This window comes from Mesoplodon densirostris, chromosome 2, assembly GCF_025265405.1.
Source record: "Mesoplodon densirostris isolate mMesDen1 chromosome 2, mMesDen1 primary haplotype, whole genome shotgun sequence".
NCBI lineage: Eukaryota > Metazoa > Chordata > Mammalia > Artiodactyla > Ziphiidae > Mesoplodon > Mesoplodon densirostris.
Window position 1 is genome coordinate 173,412,125 of NC_082662.1, and position 18,817 is coordinate 173,430,941.

Consider the following 18,817-nt stretch of genomic DNA (forward strand, 5'->3'; position numbering starts at 1 on the left):
GGCACGGGTTTCATGTGACCTGCAGTAGAAAGCAGCCTCTTCTCACTGCTTCTGAGCTCCCTACCTGAGGCCCAAGATCCTTTGTGGGTTAAGCATATACCGGAAAGGAGGCAAAGGCAACAGGGCAGCAAGAACAGTAAGAAAGAGAAGAAAAGGAAGAGGATAGAGGCTAAGGGGGGTGAGCAGGAGGGATGGAGAGAGAGAGGGAAGGGGAGGAAAAGAGAGACAGCAGAGGAGGGAAAAGGCAGACAATGCCTACTTGGCTGGTAGGAGAACTGACCCTGAGTTTGGAGCTGAAAGAAGCTGCTCAGGGACAGAATGTCTAAGATGGAATGCACCGGACCATTTTCTACCACCTCTGCTCACTTGGTCTCATTCCTTGCCTTTTATTTTTATTTCTCCCCCATGACTGCTCTGTTCCTTTCTTATTTCTCCCTCTTTCTCCCTTGCCCCTTTCTGCTCTTCCTCTTTACCCAGATCTGGGGACTCGGAGCCAGTGAATGCGCCCAAAGAGCATGCCCATCACACCCCCTCCACCTTCTCCAGCCCTGGCTCCGCTCCAAACAGTTGCCTTCGGTCATGTGGCTGGGAGGTGATCTTCCTGTCAGCAGAGCTGCCTTGACCTCACCGAGGACACACAAGGGCACTCTCACCTGCCTCTGACTCCCAGCTGGCCCCGGGCATCACTTTTCCCTCAGACATCCCAGTATAGTCTCTGTTTCATTTCTATACCTTCTTATTCTGGTACAGGAGCCAGTGCTCTCAATCTCTCAGGAAGAACACAATTCTTCTGCCGTCTTCATGGGTCAGGTCAGTGGCTAGAAGTTACAGGCTTACGATGGTGACACTTGGGGAGGTGAGCAGCCAGCTTACAGGGATAACCCTTTCATCCATCTCCATGTTCACTGTTAAGTGCATATTTGCTCCATATATAAAAAACTCCTGGCAGGTAGTGCTAATGGGAGTGAGGAGATAGGGAGTGTGGTCCCAGGGAGGACATGTGATTTACTCATGGAGGCACCAATTGATGCGTGCATTTAGTTGACAAATAAACATCCACTGAGTACCTGCTATGTACCAGAATACATGCCAGGTCTGTTGAATATAAAAATAAATTGATATAGATTCCTGGCCTCAAGAAATAAACAGTCATAGGATAGATAGATATGAAAATGAATAATTAAAACACAATATAGAATAAAGTTTTTTAGCTTCCATGTATAAGTGATATCTTATGATATTTGTCTTTGTCTGACTTCCTTCACTTAGTATGATAATCTCTAGGTCCATCCATACTGCTGCAAATGGCATTATTTCATTCTTTTTTTTATGGCTGAGTAATACCCCATTGTATATATATGCCACATCTTTTTTATTGAAGTATGGTTGATTTATAATGTGATAATTTCTGCTGTACAGCAAAGTGATTCAGTTATGTGTGTGTATATATATATATATATATATATATATATATATATATATATATTCTTTTTAATATTCTTTTCCATGATGGTTTATCACAGGATATTGAATATAGTTCCCTGTGCTGTATAGGACGTTGTCATTTATCCATTCTATATATATAACACTTTGCACCTGCTAACTCCAAACTCACAGTCCATCCCTCCCCTCCCCCCTCCCCCTTGGCAACCACAAGTCTGTTCTCTATGTCATTGAGTCTGTTTCCATTTCGTAGATAAGTTCATTTATACCACATCTTCTTTATCCATTCATCTGATGATGGATGTTTAGGTTCCTTCCATGTCTTGGCTATTGTAAATTGTGCTGCTATGGACACTGAGGTACATGTATCTTTTTGCATTAGTGTTTTCATCTTTTTTGGATATATATCCAGGAGTGGGATTGCTGGATCATATGGTAGCTCTATTTTTAATTTTTGAAGGAACCTCCATACTGTTCTCCATAGAGGCTGCACCAATTTACACTCCTACCAACAGTGGAGGAGGGTTCCCTTTTCACCACACCCTCTCCAGAATTTATGATTTGTAAACTTTTTGATGTTGCAGGAGTTGAACCTTAAAGGAAGACTGGCTCCTCATACTAGACTCACCACCTAGTATGAAGAAAGGAAATTTCAGGCAGAGAAAACAGCACACAAGAGACCAGAGCATAAAAGAGATGAGGCTGGGTTATTTAAGGATGAAGGCTAAAGTCACCGTGGTTCTATCATAAGGGTGTGTGTGGGTGGTGGAAAGAGACAAGAGAAGAAGATAGAAATCTGAGTAGGGGTCAAGTTATGAAAGACACTGTATGATGATTTCACTTGGGATTTGTACTAGAGACGATGGAAATCACTGGGGAATTAACAAGTATTTTGTGGTAACATAAGGACATCTTAAATCTAGAAATCACAGCTACAGGAAAACTGTATCTCTACTCACAACAATTTTGACACCAAACGTGTGGGGAATTTTGCCCCCCACCAAGCCATTTTCCAACCCTCCAGACACCAACTAGGTGTCCTATAATTTAAGGCAATTTTGACACTAACTATAGGAGTTAGTGCCAGATTACACAGGTTTCAAGGCTGAGTCCCACAGTACCACCTTCACTTCAGATGCCAGTCACAAGTAATGGATCCCTAGGTTACCTGCACTTCTGTCTGTCCTGGCTACAAAGTCAGGGGTTCCCATAACCCTCCACCGCAGGTTTGATAATTTTCTGGGATGACTCACAAAACTCTGGGGAACATTCACTTGTGTTTCCTGGTTTATTATAAAGGGCATGATAAAGGATACAGATGAACAGCTAAGTGAAGAGATACATAGGGTGAGGTCTTGGTGGGGCGAGGGTGTCCTAAGCACAGGAACTTCTGTACCCAAGGAGTTGGGGTGCTTCACTCTCCTAACACACACTTTTGTTCATCAACCCACAAGCTCTCTGAACCCCATTCTTTGGGGATTTTTATGGAGCCTTCATCATATACCTATGATCAATTATTAATTCATTTTCCATTCCCTCTCATCTCTCTAGAGGATGGAAGGTAGGTAGGGCTGAAAATTTCAAGCATCTAATCATGGCTTGGTGTTTCTAGAGACCGACCACCATTCAGGATCCCATCAAGAGTTGCTTCATTAGAACAAAAGGTGCTCCTATCACTCAGAAATTCCAAGGGGTTTGGGAGCTCTTTGTCAGATGCTCCTATCACCCCCATCACTCAGAAAATCACACTGGTTTTAGAAGCTTTACATTATGAACTAGGGTTAAGAACAAAATCTCAGAACAAAAGATACTCCTAGTCACACGTTCACTCAGAAAATTGCAAGGGTTTTAGAAGTTCTGTTTCAGGAACCGGTACAAAGACCAAATATTCATATCTTATTACGTCTCAGCAGTAGTCCAAGTAATGGAAATGAAAAGAGTAAGTTAGAACAGGAGCTGACAACCTTTTTCTGTAAATGGCCAAGTAGTAAGTATTTTAGGCTTTGTGGGCCATTTGATGTCTGTAATAATGATTCATCTCTGCCACTGTAGCACGGAGGCAGCCAGAGACAACACGTAAACACATGGGCATGGCTGTGTTCCAATAAAATTTGTTTATAAATGTGGCCTGCAGGCTGTATTTGGCCCAGGCGTTATCGATTGCTGACCCCAGAGTTAGAGGAAGGTTTCAGAACTAAAATTATAAAAACGTACAGGTGCTGCCCTGCATGTCAGGAGATGGCAGTGCAGTTCTTAGAGCTCTTTCTCCAAGTAGGATGAGAGATTGTGCTATTTTCTCACCAGCAACTCTCCCCTGCCGGGCCAAAGAAACACATTTACTGATGTTATTATCACAGGTCTGCGATTGTGAAACAGAGTGAAAACAATGGACTGAGAACTGACTTAAAGAATCGAGCCTGTTAACAAAAACAATGGAAAGAGCAACGTGGTCTGCCTGCAGAAAAGACTAAACTCAAATTAAAAAGTCTGGGTTTAAGAAGTAGAAAGTGAAAGCTGCCACTCAATGGCTGGGCTTCTTCAAAGCCTTTGGGATGAAATGTCCACTGAATCATGGTTTCTGAAAACTATATTTCAGAGCAATTCTCACACGTTTGTAGAGGAGACAGAAGGCAGAGCAGTAGCTTATATGTACCCTGTAGCCAGCTAGTCCCAGCTTTTCACTGTAACAGCAATCCCAGACGTTAAAGCATCCCTTTGCCAAACCCAGTCCTGATCTGGGGTACTTCCGGTGTTTCTGGCGTCCTCAGGGCTGTCTGAGTGAGGCCAGCCCCACTGTTGATGCGGGAAGACTTCTCATTGCTGTCCAAGTAGATACTCCTGAGTTTGAAACCTTGGAGAAGCAAGTAGGTGGGGGCTAATAGCACAGGTTCCCGAGTCAGAAAGGCCCTAGTGTGGATGAAGTGTATGTCAACTTAGGGGAGTTCCTTAACCCCCTAAGGTTTAGGTGCCTCACCTGTAAATTGAGGATTTGTAAAGTACCTTCCTCCTGTGATGTAAAGATTAAATGAGGTGATATTTGAGCAGCATTTAGCATAGCATACCTTAAGTGTTCAATAAACATAATTAATCAGCATTACTTTTTACTACTTTGGGAGGTCCCTGGGCCATGCAAGTAAATGAGATTTTCCCCCTTCGGAGATGATGAATGATTCCAGATAGACACTGCTTAGCTCATAGGGCCAAACAGCAATGTCAGGGAACTACCTGATGATATCAATCTGTGAGCCAGATGCTTTACATGCCTTTCCTCATTTAATACTCAACAAAATCCTGGGGGAAAGGCATTTTGTTTTTCTTTCTCCATTTCTACTTATAGGAAACCAAGGCTGAAATATGTTGGGGAGACATGCTGCAGTGACATAACTCATCACAGCTACCTTGGACCCAAACCCAGGTCTGAACAGAACAACTTTATTTTTTTCCTACCTCATCGTGCAGCTGTAATTATTTAGGTATATGGCTTAGTGCCACTGCTTCCTGTTGATATTAAACTCTCCCTATAGACTATAGAGCTCCTGAGGGCAGCGACCTTGTAAATCTCTCTCTCTCTCTCTCTCTCTCTCTCTCTCCCCCTCTCTCTCGTAATATACAGCACGGTTCCTTGTAGATGGTAGGGATTCTTATATTTTTTGAATGAATGAATCTGTGTCCTACCCATTCCTTCTTAGACAAGAGATCCCTCCCCAGCTCTGGGATCACTAAGAGTCTGATGATAAGCTGAGACATGGAACTCTAGCCTCAGTGAGTCTAGAGGTAGAGTGGAGGGGACCCTGTATGGCAGGGAGCAGGGAAGTGAAGACTGGAACCCAGGTCTGGACCTCTGCCTCTGCGTCTCCCCGTGCTGGGGGAACAGTGTCCAACTACCCATAATCTTTGCTCTTCCATCACTCTACTTATTGAGAGAAAGACTTTCTGAAATTGCCAGAAATGCTTTTGTTCTAATTCCCTGCCTGACATGAAGTGGATACATGGTTATCACTGAGGAGAAAGAGCATTTGTAGCTGCGAGTGTCTGATTCTCGGTTCTCGTGAGGTGCCCTGGTCGAATTCCTTGATTAGGTCATCAGATACAATTTGGGTGGGCTTTGAACTTTTTTCCATGTTTATCCAGACCTCTGAACTCTTAGAACTTGTCTCATTGTAACTTACCATGAGGAAAGAAATAAATGACTTTAGACGGAAGGTATTTTAACTTAAAAAATAAATTTGAATTCAATGGCCACTCCCCCTTCCCCATCCTTCCACTGGTCACATAGGTTTACCTACCACCCAAGTAGCCTGGACAGACCTTGGAGGCCCAAAGATGAATGGACTCTAAAAGATTCCCCTGGAAGCTTATCTGAGGCTGTGGTGATGGCCTCTTCATGGTGAAGGAGATACACAGAGACTTTGTAGTGTTTCCAGAGACTTTGAAGGCAATGCCTTAAACCCTGAGTTTACAACTTGGGCTTCCTTTAGTTAGTATTTAAAGGTGCAAGGTGTTCTGGAGTTTTCCTTATATACAGATGTGTCTACACAGGTAGGGCAGCCATGAAGCAGCATAGGGATACTATAGGGGTGGTGAAGTGCTGAGCTCCTGGTAGGACCTCCTGTAAGCAGGTTAAGAGTCAACACTCAACGATGGATTTCAAAACCACACTTCTGCATCAACACAGACCACTGGGGAAAGTTCTCAAGCTAGTTAACATTTTAACGTGGGGAAAGTCAGTGTTTTTGTTTTGTTTTGTTGGATTTTTAAGGAGGTGTTGAGGAATGAGTTGGATTGGAGGACAGCAGCTGGAGAGGGCACTGGATGGGGCCAAGGGCAAAAGTAGATGACACATCTAGGTTTTGGGGAGTTTTTAATTTTCTCAGCATGTAAACAAGGCACAGAAAGCCCATTCACCACTATTTGCATTTTGCTGTTTGTTTGTTGACTTGTCAACTTTTGCAGGCTGTTGTGTGGACTGGGTTCTGATTTCTAGACCTCGTATAGGAAAGAAAATGGGCGCTGCTGCTGTCCTCTCTGTGTGGACACAGAGCCTTATACATGTCTCAACTAATCACCAGTACTGTGACCTACAGGAAGCCCCTGCTGATCCTGGCCCTGTTAATAAAGTGTGTACCTGCACTGGAAGTAATTAAATAGGCTGAGTCCAATTGTCAGAGCTCCAAGGACTGAAATGCTATCTCTTGCCAGGGCAAGAGTAATAGCATAGCTCCTTTGTTGGGGACATGATGAAACAGACAGGAGTGAAGAAAGCCCATTGTCAGCAGCATAGATAACTTGGACGTACCTGGGATTTGGCATAAATGTATTTTGATGGCTTATTATGTTGGGAAGAATGTTTCCTTATCTTCAGGACTGTTCAGCAAAACAGAGGAAATAATCCCGACATGACATTTATTTATCTTGATGTGGGACCCTAATAGTAATGATGGGAGTTCTATGTGAACCAGAGTGTTACATGTACACGAGCTTTTTTAGTAGTCTTCTGGTCTTGACTGGACAGCTTATGCACATGGATCCAGGGCTGGTCCCCATGGGCATCTTGCAGAAAGGCAGACTGTCATCCAAAACTGATCTTTTTCAGGAATAAGACTTTGAAAATGACATTTCAACCCCAAATAAAAGGGATTTCCCCCACTTCTCATTTGAGATATGATGGCAGGTAAGGGAAAGTGATTCCTGTGATAAAAGAAGTCTAGGAAACCCTAGGTTTAAGGAAACTGAGAATGCTTTACTCTAGACCAGCTCAGAGCTTTGACATGCTGACATGCCCTGTAACTCTGCAAGGAGTCTAGAGAATGCATTAGAAAGCCTTTCCCAAACTTAACTTGACTCTAGGCTCTTCTTAAGGATGGAGCTGTTTGCAGGACAGTGTTCCATAGGATGTACTTTGAGAACTGATGTTTTTAGAGCAACCTTCCACCCCCACCCCCCACCAACCCCCAAATTGGCCTGTGGATCCTTTTCTAAAGACTGAACTTTTACCTTGGCCACTTTTCTCTAAAAATATATTTTATAACTCTTCAGACATGGCCAGATGGGTTACATTCCTAGGTCTCCAAAAGATCCCATCCTGGCCATTGGCTAGAGATCAAAGACGATTTGTAACAATCAGAAGTCTCATCTTCCTGTTTCTACCATCCACTCAGGCTCTCAGATGACAAGCCTGGCTTCATGGAATGAATGGCATCATAGCTGGGCTCTGGGGTCTCACTGATTCCTGTCATTAGCACTCTCAGAAGCTGGGAAATGCCCTTTATTATGCTGTGATGCTTTGAGTTAGGAAGGTAACAGACTTGGGGAAAATTGTTTCCTGCTTCCCCAGGAAACAATTGGCCCCGTTCTTTTTATTCTTTTTCAATTTTTCCTTTTAAATATGTCTGCTTCTGCTGACCAATTTAATCCAAATCACTCCACTCATTTCTGCTTGAAGATTTGGCTTGCAGGATGCCAGTTGTAAAGTTTGAGTGGGTTTTGTCATGTTTGAGGGCGGGCAAAGCCTACAAGGGGTTTGATTTGGACAATCCAGGTCAGTATATCAGGCTTTTAGAACACCTGGCCATTTCCACCTACTGGAGGGCAGAGGGAATGATTAAGGCGCAGCGGCTCCATCCTGGGTCTGGATTCCTGCATCGTCAGTGATGTAGCCACACTCCTGGTTCATGATCACTGCAAGCCCATCACAACCACAAGGCAGCCTTTACTCAGCTCAGGTCACCGCAGTCCAAGGGAAAGCCAGCCCAGCTTGCCATAACCACTCTACATAATGAAGGTCAAACCCATCGCTTTCCAGGCCTTTCTAAGTGACCCAGACAGGACTTCACAGGCAGTTTTGAGTTTTGGGTGTTGAACTGAGCCCCTTCACGCTCACACTCTTCCCTCTGCCTCTCCTCACTCAAATCCGTGTCACTAATTTCTCGAATTCCCTCTCTTTTTAATATTTACAGTGGGTTCTGTCTTCCTGGTTGGACCCTGGAAGATATAGGTATCCTGGAAAGCAAACTACCTAGACTCAATTCCTATCCGATGTTCTTCACCTGTCTCCCCTGGGAAGAGCTTGGTGCAGAAGAGGCAGGTGGAATCTGGATGGCGGCTGTGGTCCATCCAGGATCAGCACAGCCAGTTCAGCCACCTGCCACTTAGAAAGGCCTGGCATCTACCTATCCTGAGTCCGTTTCTCCTCCTGTAATTCATTCATCATTCATCCATCCACCCATCCATCACATTGTAGAGAACGCTTCTGTCTGCAGAAAACATTGCTAGAGACCCAATTAAGGGGAAGCAGGATGTGGGCTATGAAAAGGACAGAAGCCTCCTTCGAGGCTAATGTCAAAAATCCCCACGCCAGCTGTGTCAAGATGTGAGGTCTGGAGAACGAGGCGGGGAGATCACAAGCTGGACCTCTCAGCCGCAACACCCCTGGGCCATTGACAACAAGGGGTTGATTGCTCTGCTCAGGGGCCTTGTGGATTGTTAAAAACAAGCACTCCAGCACAAGGTTGGGAAAAAAATAGCGTTCCATATTTTGTGTGCTGCCAAATGATTCCACTCTGTTATCAACTCAGACATAACCTCTCAAGTCAATCAGCCGTGACCTCTTGGGGTCTCAGCATAGCATGGGCAGATGGCAACTCAACTGTGGTGCACAACCAAGAGATTTTAGAAATCCCTATTTCTGAAAATGAAACAGGAAAAAAAAAATGCGCACTTGCCCAGAGAACAAGAATCCTCTTCATTGATAACCTCATAGTTGCACCCATCATGAAGACGGTGCCATGCCAGGGGCTCTACACACGTGGTCTGATTATGTCCCCACAGCTCTACAAGGTAAGTATTTGTCAATCCCCATTTTACAGATGAAGAGTCTAAACCCAGATACATTTCCATAATTTGACCTAGAACATGAAGCTCCCAAGTGGCAGAGCCGGGAGTCACACCCATGCCCATGGGATTCTCTAGCTCGGAGCCTTTCCATGGCTCTTCTCCAGGCTGCTTTTTAGTAACATTTGAATTTTCATGTGCACATCCTGGGTTTCTAGGTCACTTACCCACAGCAGGTCTGGAAAGCAAGCTAAGTCGCTTTCATGGTGCCAGAGCCAAAAAGAATGAGGAAAGGGAAAAATCAGTGCTGGAAAAAAACACACACACACAAAAATACCCCTCCAGCAGCAGGACAGGGCCATTGGGCCCTCGGTGGCTTTGGGGCACCCGACTCTGCTCCTTCCTTTTACGGGGACAATTATGAGTTCAGACCATGCCTAGGGGAGCAGTGGGAGACAGGAATGGCCTGTGTCCCATCTCAAAGCTTTCCTGGAAGAGGGCTCCACATTACTGATGAGCCAGTGCTGCTGGAAGCCCAGTGTGATGGTGGAGGATATGGACTTGGCCGAGTACCAGCCATGTAAAGTCAGGCAAGCCAGTTAAACTCTGAGCCTCAGTCTCATGTCTGTCCATGAAGCTATCAGAAATTCTTCCATCATAGATTTGTTGTGAGGATTAAATGAAGGAATATTTGTAAAACACTAATTGCCCGCACAGTCGTGCTATTTAAGGGTTAGCTGCTATTCTTATCATTTTTATCTTATACTCTCAGGTGGCCGGAAAGCACAGATGCCCTCTCTTGTGGACACAGTGGGGCTCTTTCAAAAATGTCAATGAATCATCAGTGACCAGTATGGTCAAGGCATGCTTGACACCCGGACACTGCAGCAGGACCTCAACTAATACCAACCCCTGGGAAGAAGGTGTCCCCCAAACTCTTATCCTGCCAGCAGGACAGTCTTTTGCCCCAAAACCATATTGGGGGCCTAGATTCACCCAGAGCAACTTCTGATTTTGAACTCTAAAGTGATGGCCGTATATTCTTCTTGAGGTTTCATGGTGCAGGTGCACTTGACACCCCAAGGTTCTTATTCAAACCCAGTTGAGAGAGGCATATTGGTTCTGGAAAAGAGGCAGAGGTGGGGACAGCCAGGGTGAGAAGTCATTGTGTTCCCCCTCCATTTTCCTATCTCCTCCCCTCAAGGACAGGCACACCACACACACACACACACACACACACACACACACACACACACACACCCCTCCTGTCTCTCTGTGGCTTACTCATGTCCCCCGAGAATGGTCATCTTCATCCCTTTTTGGGACTTGCCCTCTTTTTGCAATGTCTGGCTGGATCCAGATCTTTTACTGCTTCAACTTACCTCTTGCCTTGCTACTCTTTAACTAGAGATGAGAGTCAGCTGAAGACAGCAATTTTTTTTTTTTTTTTCGGTACACGGGCCTCTCATTGTTGCGGCCTCTCCCGTTGCGGAGCACAGGCTCCGGATGCGTAGGCTCAGTGGCCATGGCTCACAGGCCCAGCCACTCTGCAGCATGTGAGATCTTCCCGGACCGGGGCACGAACCCGTGTCCCCTGCATCGGCAGGTGGACTCTCAACCACTGTGTCACCAGGGAAGCCCCTGAAGACAGCATTTTGGCAGAGGGAAGAGAAGGAGCCCAGATGAGAAAATGTCTTGATACAAAATCCATTTTTCTGCAACATTTAGGGCTTTGGGGCTTCCATTTGGGGTTGACATTTTCAACTGTATCTATGAGAACACCAGTGAGGGAATTGAGGATGATACTGCATTTATGAAGCCCTTTCACAAGATGGCTGAGGAGACCATTTATCATATTTATTTATTCCAATCTGGCAGCTGATGGTGGGGCCTGTGTCAGGGTACACATCTGCTCCGGTACCTGGCTCTAGTTTTGAGGTCACTGCCTTGCTCGCCTTTACCCCTGGCTCCTCCTCTGTCTGGGGGCTCCCGCCTGTGTCAAGTGACCATCCCTCTGAGACTCAGCAGCCATGATGGTGATAGATGGATGAGCAGTCTGTAGCTGGGCAGTGGCCAGATGACATCATCCAGTTTCACTCCCTCTGTTTCCCCAGAGGGAAGTGAGTCAAGTGTATCAAGGCAGAAAGGACACATGTGGCTCAGTACTAGGCCATGGCCCTTGAAGCAGAAAGGATGGCCCATGGGCAGCACTGAGACCCCACCGCAGGCCGTCAGCTGAGAGGCTGAGCCCTTATATAAATCAAGGCCAGCAGGGGCTCCCACACTAGCCTCTGTTCCCTCATCTGTAAAATGGACACAGGTACACCTGGAAACAGTATTATTCTTTCTACCTACAGAGCGAATCTGCAAAGGTGCTAAATGTTAGAACAAACCCCTAGGCTATCAGATTGCTTGAGTCTTGGAAACTCCACCCTATGAGTATCGTCTTAGTGTCAGTCTGGATTTGGCAGTGCCTAGTTGTAGTCATTTTCAGAACTCACACGAAAAGTCTAGCTTGTTTACTTACAGCAAGGCAGCGTGACAAAGGTGGGATAGAATTAGCAATGAAGTGATCACTAGCACATGGCAGGGATGGGAGACAGGGGTGGGGTTGTGGATCGTCCATGAAGTGATGGCCACTTCAGTGGGTCAGTGGGTGGGTAGAGCATTGCCTCAGGGAAACTAGAGGAGCTGGTGTATTAATTTTCTACTGCTGTGTAACAAGTGACCCCCAAACTTAGTGGTTTAAAACAAAATTATCACCTGTTCTCTTTCATGGTTCCTGTTGATTAGAAATTCAGGAGCAGCTTGGCTGGTAGTTCTGGCTGAAGGTCTCTCATGAGATCAAGGTCACTATCAGATACTGGCCAAACCGCCGTCATATAAAGGCTTGTCTGGACCTGTGGTCTCTGCTTCCAAGACGGTTCCCTCCTTGGCAGCAAGGCTGCCTTGGTGCTGGCTCTCAGTGGGAAGCTCGCATTTCCCTCCACACGGCCCCTCACAAGGCAGCTTGAGTGTTCTCTGGGTAAAACAGCTGGCTTCCCAGTTTAGTGATAGATCTAAGAGTGAAAGGCAGAGCCTCAGAAGTCACACATCTACTGTCACTTCAACTGCATTCTGGTGTGATCACCCCTGATTCAGTGTGGGAGAAAACTGTATGAGGGTGTGAAGCCCAGGAAGGAGGGATCCATGGGGACCATTTTGGATGCTGGCTACCCCAGCTTGGGGAGGTGCTATTTGGAAATCCAAGCAAATAGGACTTGAAAAGGGGTGTGGCAGGGGAAGGACAGAGAGTAGCAGACAGATATCAGAACAGGAACTTGGGGACCAGAGGCCAAGCCACAGGCCAGCCTACTCAAACTAGAGTGCTGGGTATGAATCCAGGCAGAGAAGACGCATCTCTGGAGGGAGACTGCAAAGGAGAGAGAGAGTCAGGTCACAACACTGGCTGGACCCCGCTTAGGTTAACTGTGAGAGGATTTGTGGGCCAGGCAGGGTCCCGTATTCATCCCTGGACCTGGCTTACCTAGGAAGACTCAATGCAGAGCCCACTGGGTGGGGCTGAGGCTGCCCAAGAACCTCCCTCCTTAAGTCAGGATGGGTCTTAGAAGCAGAGTGGGCATCTGTGCAGGGAAGATGGAAGACACAGAGGCTGGGAGGTAGCAGAGAAGCTGGCGCTGTCTGTCCTATGGCTGGGTGGTGGGTTCTGCCCCGCGTCCCAAGGAAGTAAGTACAAGACTGCTTGTGACTGGCTTTGGTTTTCCACTGTGTGAACAGATGCTGTGCCCCAGAGAGAGAACACTGAAGGTGTGCAAGCAAGGTCGGACCCAGCAGCCCAATGGACTTTTTATGTGCCTCTCCTCCTCAGCACGTGGGATTAGTCACAAAAATTGCCCCCTTACATTTCTAGCCAAATCTCAACTTTCCAAAGTCCTTTCAACAACATTACCTCTTTTGGTCCTCAGAGTGCCAGCCAAGGCTGGAGGTGAGTTGGCATCATTAATATCACTGAACAGATGAGAAAAAGGAGGCAACCAGAGGCAAGAGGTCCTGTCCAGACTTACCTGGCTGAGCTCAATACTCTGAACTTTTTCCATGCACCTCTGAGCAGCTTGGCGTCAGCAGAGTAGCCCTGCAGAAGTGCTGTGTGTCACACACTCCTGGGTAAAAGGACCAATCTGGGGCCTCCAAACAATGGGGAAGACCACTGGGAAAGGCAGTCCAATTGGAACCAAGGACTTCCAATCTTGGTTGTGCACATTTTTATGATTTTTTTAAAGATGTACCACTGCATCCTTCTCTTAGCACACATCCTAGACACGAGCTCACTCTGCACCTGGCTCTGAGCACAGAGAATCTCTGTAGTAGGTTTCCTTTCAACTTCCTAAATCAGTCATTCCTTACTATCAAATTACTTGCCTACCATCTGCACTTGACTTTTCTAGCAGTCACAGATGCAGAGTGGGAAATGTACCGGATCCTAGGTGTCTTAATGAGCTGAGGTCCTTTCCAGCCCAAACTGATGAATGAAACAGGTCATCACCCCAGTCAGGCGCTCTGGTTAGAGCTCAGTGTAGGCAGACATGTTTGTAGGAGTGCATGAATTTTGAGGTGCCCCTGCAGAGCAGTGTCTGCCTTCTTTTTGGAAGTGAGGTTTGTAAGTAAACAGAGGAGGTGAGTGCTGTCAGGTTGGACTGACCCCTCCAGCCCTGCATGGGGGCTGGAGGGAGATAAGTCTCTGGTGCTTCCTCTCCATGCAGGGATCTTAGGCTTCCGGCTTCCTTCTTGTCTTGGTTGCAGGGGAAATCATCTCCTTGGGGGATGGGGAAGCGCTAACCTTCTCAGAATGCTTACTTCGTCCAGGCATGAAAGCACCAGCTCCCTGCAAAACCCTTCTGTGAAGCGGACTGTCTTAGCACCATGTACAGATGAGGAGACAAAGTTTCCTAGAGGCAAAATCATTTCCTCAGGATCCCACTGCACGCCCACTGGAGATGAGGTTTGAGTGCAAGCTTCTATGGCTCCTCTGTTCATACTTTCTCTGACCACGTTATCACCCTGGGAAGGAGATCTGAAGTCTTCCAATGAAATACTTTCCCCTTGTAGAAATTAACACAACAGTGTTGCAATGGAATGTTCTGGAAAGAAGATTTGGTCCCACCCAGTTGCCCTGATGTACAGGGCTAGGAGAGGGATGGGTTTCCTGGAGGTGGTGGCCAGGCAGCAAGAAGGGACAATGTTTGCTTAAGGCACTGGCACCTCAGGGTGGTCTAACACTTCTCAGAGAGGGGTCTGAGAGTTGGCCTCTTGTGGTGTGGGAGGATTTTTTAAATTATGAAAATGTCTGTGTGTCTGGTTTCAGCCTGACTTAGTAATTTGCTTATATAACCTCTGTGTCTCTTTCTGGTGGCCCAAAGGGTCCGGATTAAGGGTTTTATGAACATCCTGCTGTGTTTAGTGTGTCGTACCTGAGAGTATCTATTTCACTAACCCAAATGGTGCCATTACCACACACATATCCTGCAAGGGCAGGGATTGTATTAACAAGTATAAGCAGTAAATCCACAGCATTTCACTTTAGCAAAAGGGCCTGGCACCAGAAGCAGGTAAATCCCCTTCTGCCCACACACCCAGCACTCTCTCTTCCCTTCTATGAAGTTAGAGTCTCAGGCTCTGCACTCCTCTCTGCCCCTGGGGGCCAAATAGGGCACTGGGGGAGCCCACAGGCCTCATATTTAGCTCAAAACACCCCTGGGCTATATGTGGGCTTCACCACTTCCTTAATGGCAGAAGAAGCCATAATTGCTCCATTTCTCTCCTCATCTTCTCTTTTTTCTTTCTCTGTTGTTTCTCCTTCTTCTTTAGAGAATTGTGGTCTTCCCTGGACCACACTTTCCAAATGGGCCTTTGATGGCCAATTCTAGGGTATAGCCCTAACCAAAACTATGATATGTTTCTGATAGTTGAAAGATGAAGTGACCCCATTGGTTTCCCTGAGAGCAATGTAGTGTTTCAACTACGTCTCCTGTGCTCCTGACCCCCTCCCAATTCTGCCACCCTCCATTAGCACATAGCTCACTACTGAGCTCATTATACATGTTGAAAAATCATTAATTAATTACTTTTTTAAGTCTATTGTTTTTTCTTTCTCTATAGCAAGCCACTGTGGGTGAGATGTTTCTTTTCTCCCAAAGAGGTTGCCCACTGACTGAAAAATTTGAACAAGCACATCTTCAGAGAGTCAAAAATACTAGTATCTCTATGGCATAAGTGATCTTTTTAGACATCAGAGAGGGAGGCCTACCATGTGGTCCTCTTCTCCAGGCTTGGAGTGAAGAGGTCTTTAGCTCACTAGCTCCTGGCAATGTCAAGGATTGCCAATGAGTGGTGAGAATGATAGGAGGACAGTCAGACTGCTGAGACTGTTTTATGTTTGTATTTTTCCTTTAAATGTGGGTTCATGTTCATTATCTCATGTGGGGCTCACAAAAAACCCTAAGGTTGATGTGGTGAGTATTTATGCCCATTTTGCAGATGTGGTTCTCAGATGTTAAGTGATTTGCTAAACGTTGTTCAGATAGTGGATGGCAGAGCTGGGTCTGGCACTAGAGTATCTTCCTCAATAAGTTGACGTTCTTCCAAGGAGTCCTGCCTACCTCCCTTTCTTACTGGAAGTCACATCAGTAACTTTGTTTAGGGGTCAAAAATGGCTCTAAGTGGAAACATATGTCCACACAAAAACCTGTAAATGAATGTTCATAGCATCTTTATAGTCAAAACCAGGAAACAACCTAAATGTCCATCAACAGATGAATAGATGTGAGATATACCCATGGGACGAAATCTTATTTGGCCATCAAAAGGAATGAAGTACTGATTCATGCTACAAAATGGATAAATCTTAAAAACATTATGCTAAGTGAAAGAAACCCATCACAAAAGGCCACATATTGTATGTTTCCCTTATACGAAAGTTCAGAGTAGGCAAATTCATAGAGATGAAAAGTAGATGTGTTTGCCTAGGACTGGGGGCTGGGATGGGTGCATTGGGAGGTGTCCACTAACCAGTACAGGTTTCTTTTAGGAAAGATGACAGTGTCTTAAAATTGATCATGGTGATGATTGCACAACTCTTTGAATATACAAAAACCTGTTGAATTGTTTACTTTAAAAGGGTGAATTGGATGGTATGCAAACTATATCTCAATAAGTTGTTATTAAAAAACAAAAAAGTTGCTCTGGGAAGTGGCTGTCATAACTTCCTCTGGCCACAGCTCCTTCCAGAGCTCCAAAGCTCCTGGCTACTCTGACCTTGCCTTAGGGTGAGAAATTCTTCCAACTCCTTGCCGCTCCAAGTTGTGGGGAGATATTAGACACCTCCATAGTCCCAAATATTGATACAAACAGATAGAAGTGACTTCTGTGTGTCAAACATGTGCATTTAGATCACCCGGTGATCTTGATAAAATGCAAATTCTGACCCAGCAGGTCCAGGACACAGCCTGAGATGCTACATTTCTAACAATATCCCAAGTGATGTCGAGGTTGCTGCTGAGGACCACATTTTGGGAAGCAAGGGTGTCAACAATGTAACCAGGCAGTGGAAATGTTTACTTTCCAACAGCTGACTTTGCCATATGAAGATGCAGTCTTTGACTCCAAAATGCCAACCTGTACAATTGAATCAAATATCGGGATTTTTTAAACATATGTCCTCAAATATCTTTTTCCTACTCTCCAACCAATTGTTAGGTCCTTATAACAGAAGATTGCCAACCATTGATACCACCCGACTTGGTGAAAATCTTCAGGGCACAGTGATCTCTGTGGAAAGCACCTAACAAAGTACTTGAATATTTTTTTCTTTTTACTAATCAAATTGGCTATCTCTTTCTGCATCGTAGGGAAAACCCTGAGCTGTCCTAAGTTTGTGCCTCTTTAATTATGACTCTATATTTTAAAATTACAAGATTCATTTCTATCTTCAAAACACCAAAGGAGGCTCAGAAGTCCTCCTCAGAAGGAGAAAAAAAAGTCAAAGGGTTGTGAACTTTTCAGTGGGTTGTGGCAGAATTATGTATACAACTGAATTTTTATTTAATAAGTCTCTGTTCATGTGGCTGCAATATACAAGACACTATGCCCATCCATCAGGAAGCAGGTATATAAAGATCAGAAGACACTGTCTGTGCCCCCAGCAGGGGGGATCCTTGTGGGGAGAGAAAAGCAAGAAATGAAAGGGAAGGAGAGTCACATTTGGGGCAGAGAGAGGTCTTTGTACCTGCTCTCACTGTTTGATTGGTTTACTTTCCATCTTCTTTCCAGATTTTGCTGATGTTGCTGGAAAGCTCAAGCATCCTGGACATCCTCTTAAACCAAATAAAACTACCAATTACACAGGCTTTGCTAAAAGCGTACAAGGGAAATCGCAGCAATAGCATTAAACTCATGTAGCCCTTCTTGAAAGCGGCCCTTCATCGTCCTCAGGCTGGCTGGGATCTTAGGCTCCAAGCCCTGCAGGCTTTTGATGAGCAGAAAACGACTGGGTTCTGAACCTTAGAAGAGCCGTGGATGTGGTACAAAAAAGTTTCAGGTTTAAATTCCATTTCTGCCAAGGCTTAGATGGCTGACAATTTGGCTTTGTACACCTGCTGGACCTTTATTTCATCTCTAATATCAAGATGATTATACTAACTTCTTCACAGGGATGAAGCCAGGGGGAAATGGGCTAAAGTATAGAGAAGGGCTTCAAGCATGCCAGGCTGTGAGAGATAATGACTATTTTTCTTCGCCCACATACACCAGGCTCGCCTGCCCCCTCTCCTCCCCTCAGATCTAGCAAAGCTCACCTACCATCCAGCCACTGTTTCAGTGCCATCTCAGGGTGCTGCCTGACAAGCTAAGTAAATGTGGGGTTTTCTTAAAGACAATGCATTGTGATTGTCATCAGGGGACTTAAATCTGAGTCCTGTGTAAATTCTCTGGGACTCCGTTTCTGCAGCTCTAAAATAAAGTCATTGCATTTTGAAATACTCTCCTTGTTAGAGCAATTCCCACCCCATAGCCGACAGGATTTCTATTTGGGGCACTGTATCTTATCTTCCATGTGAAGAAAAGTTTGCAGTTCATTTTTTTTCTTCCCTGGGTTTCTGAGTCTGAATCCTTATTTCCCACCAGCTGGGAAACTAAAAGCTTGGAAACACCATGATAGCTCTGCTTGGTAAATCATCATCTCTTTTTCATCATCTCTATTGAGCCTGGGAGTCTGAATCTACTGCAGGTCCTCCCCCACCCCCTTCCTAAGGAGAGCAGGGGTCACTTAGCCCCAACTTTTGAGCTTTGCAAGCTAATCAATGCATATTTTTTAATTCCAGTTATCCCCATCCAAATAGCAAGTCAGACACTGGACAGACGCTTAATAGGAAAAATATTACTTTTAAATATGATTGATAAAATAATGGCTGAGCCAGTATGAACCTTAACTGATAAAGGTTAGGGAGCATTTCCAGCAGGGCTGCTGTTGAGAAGATTGTTTTTAAAACTC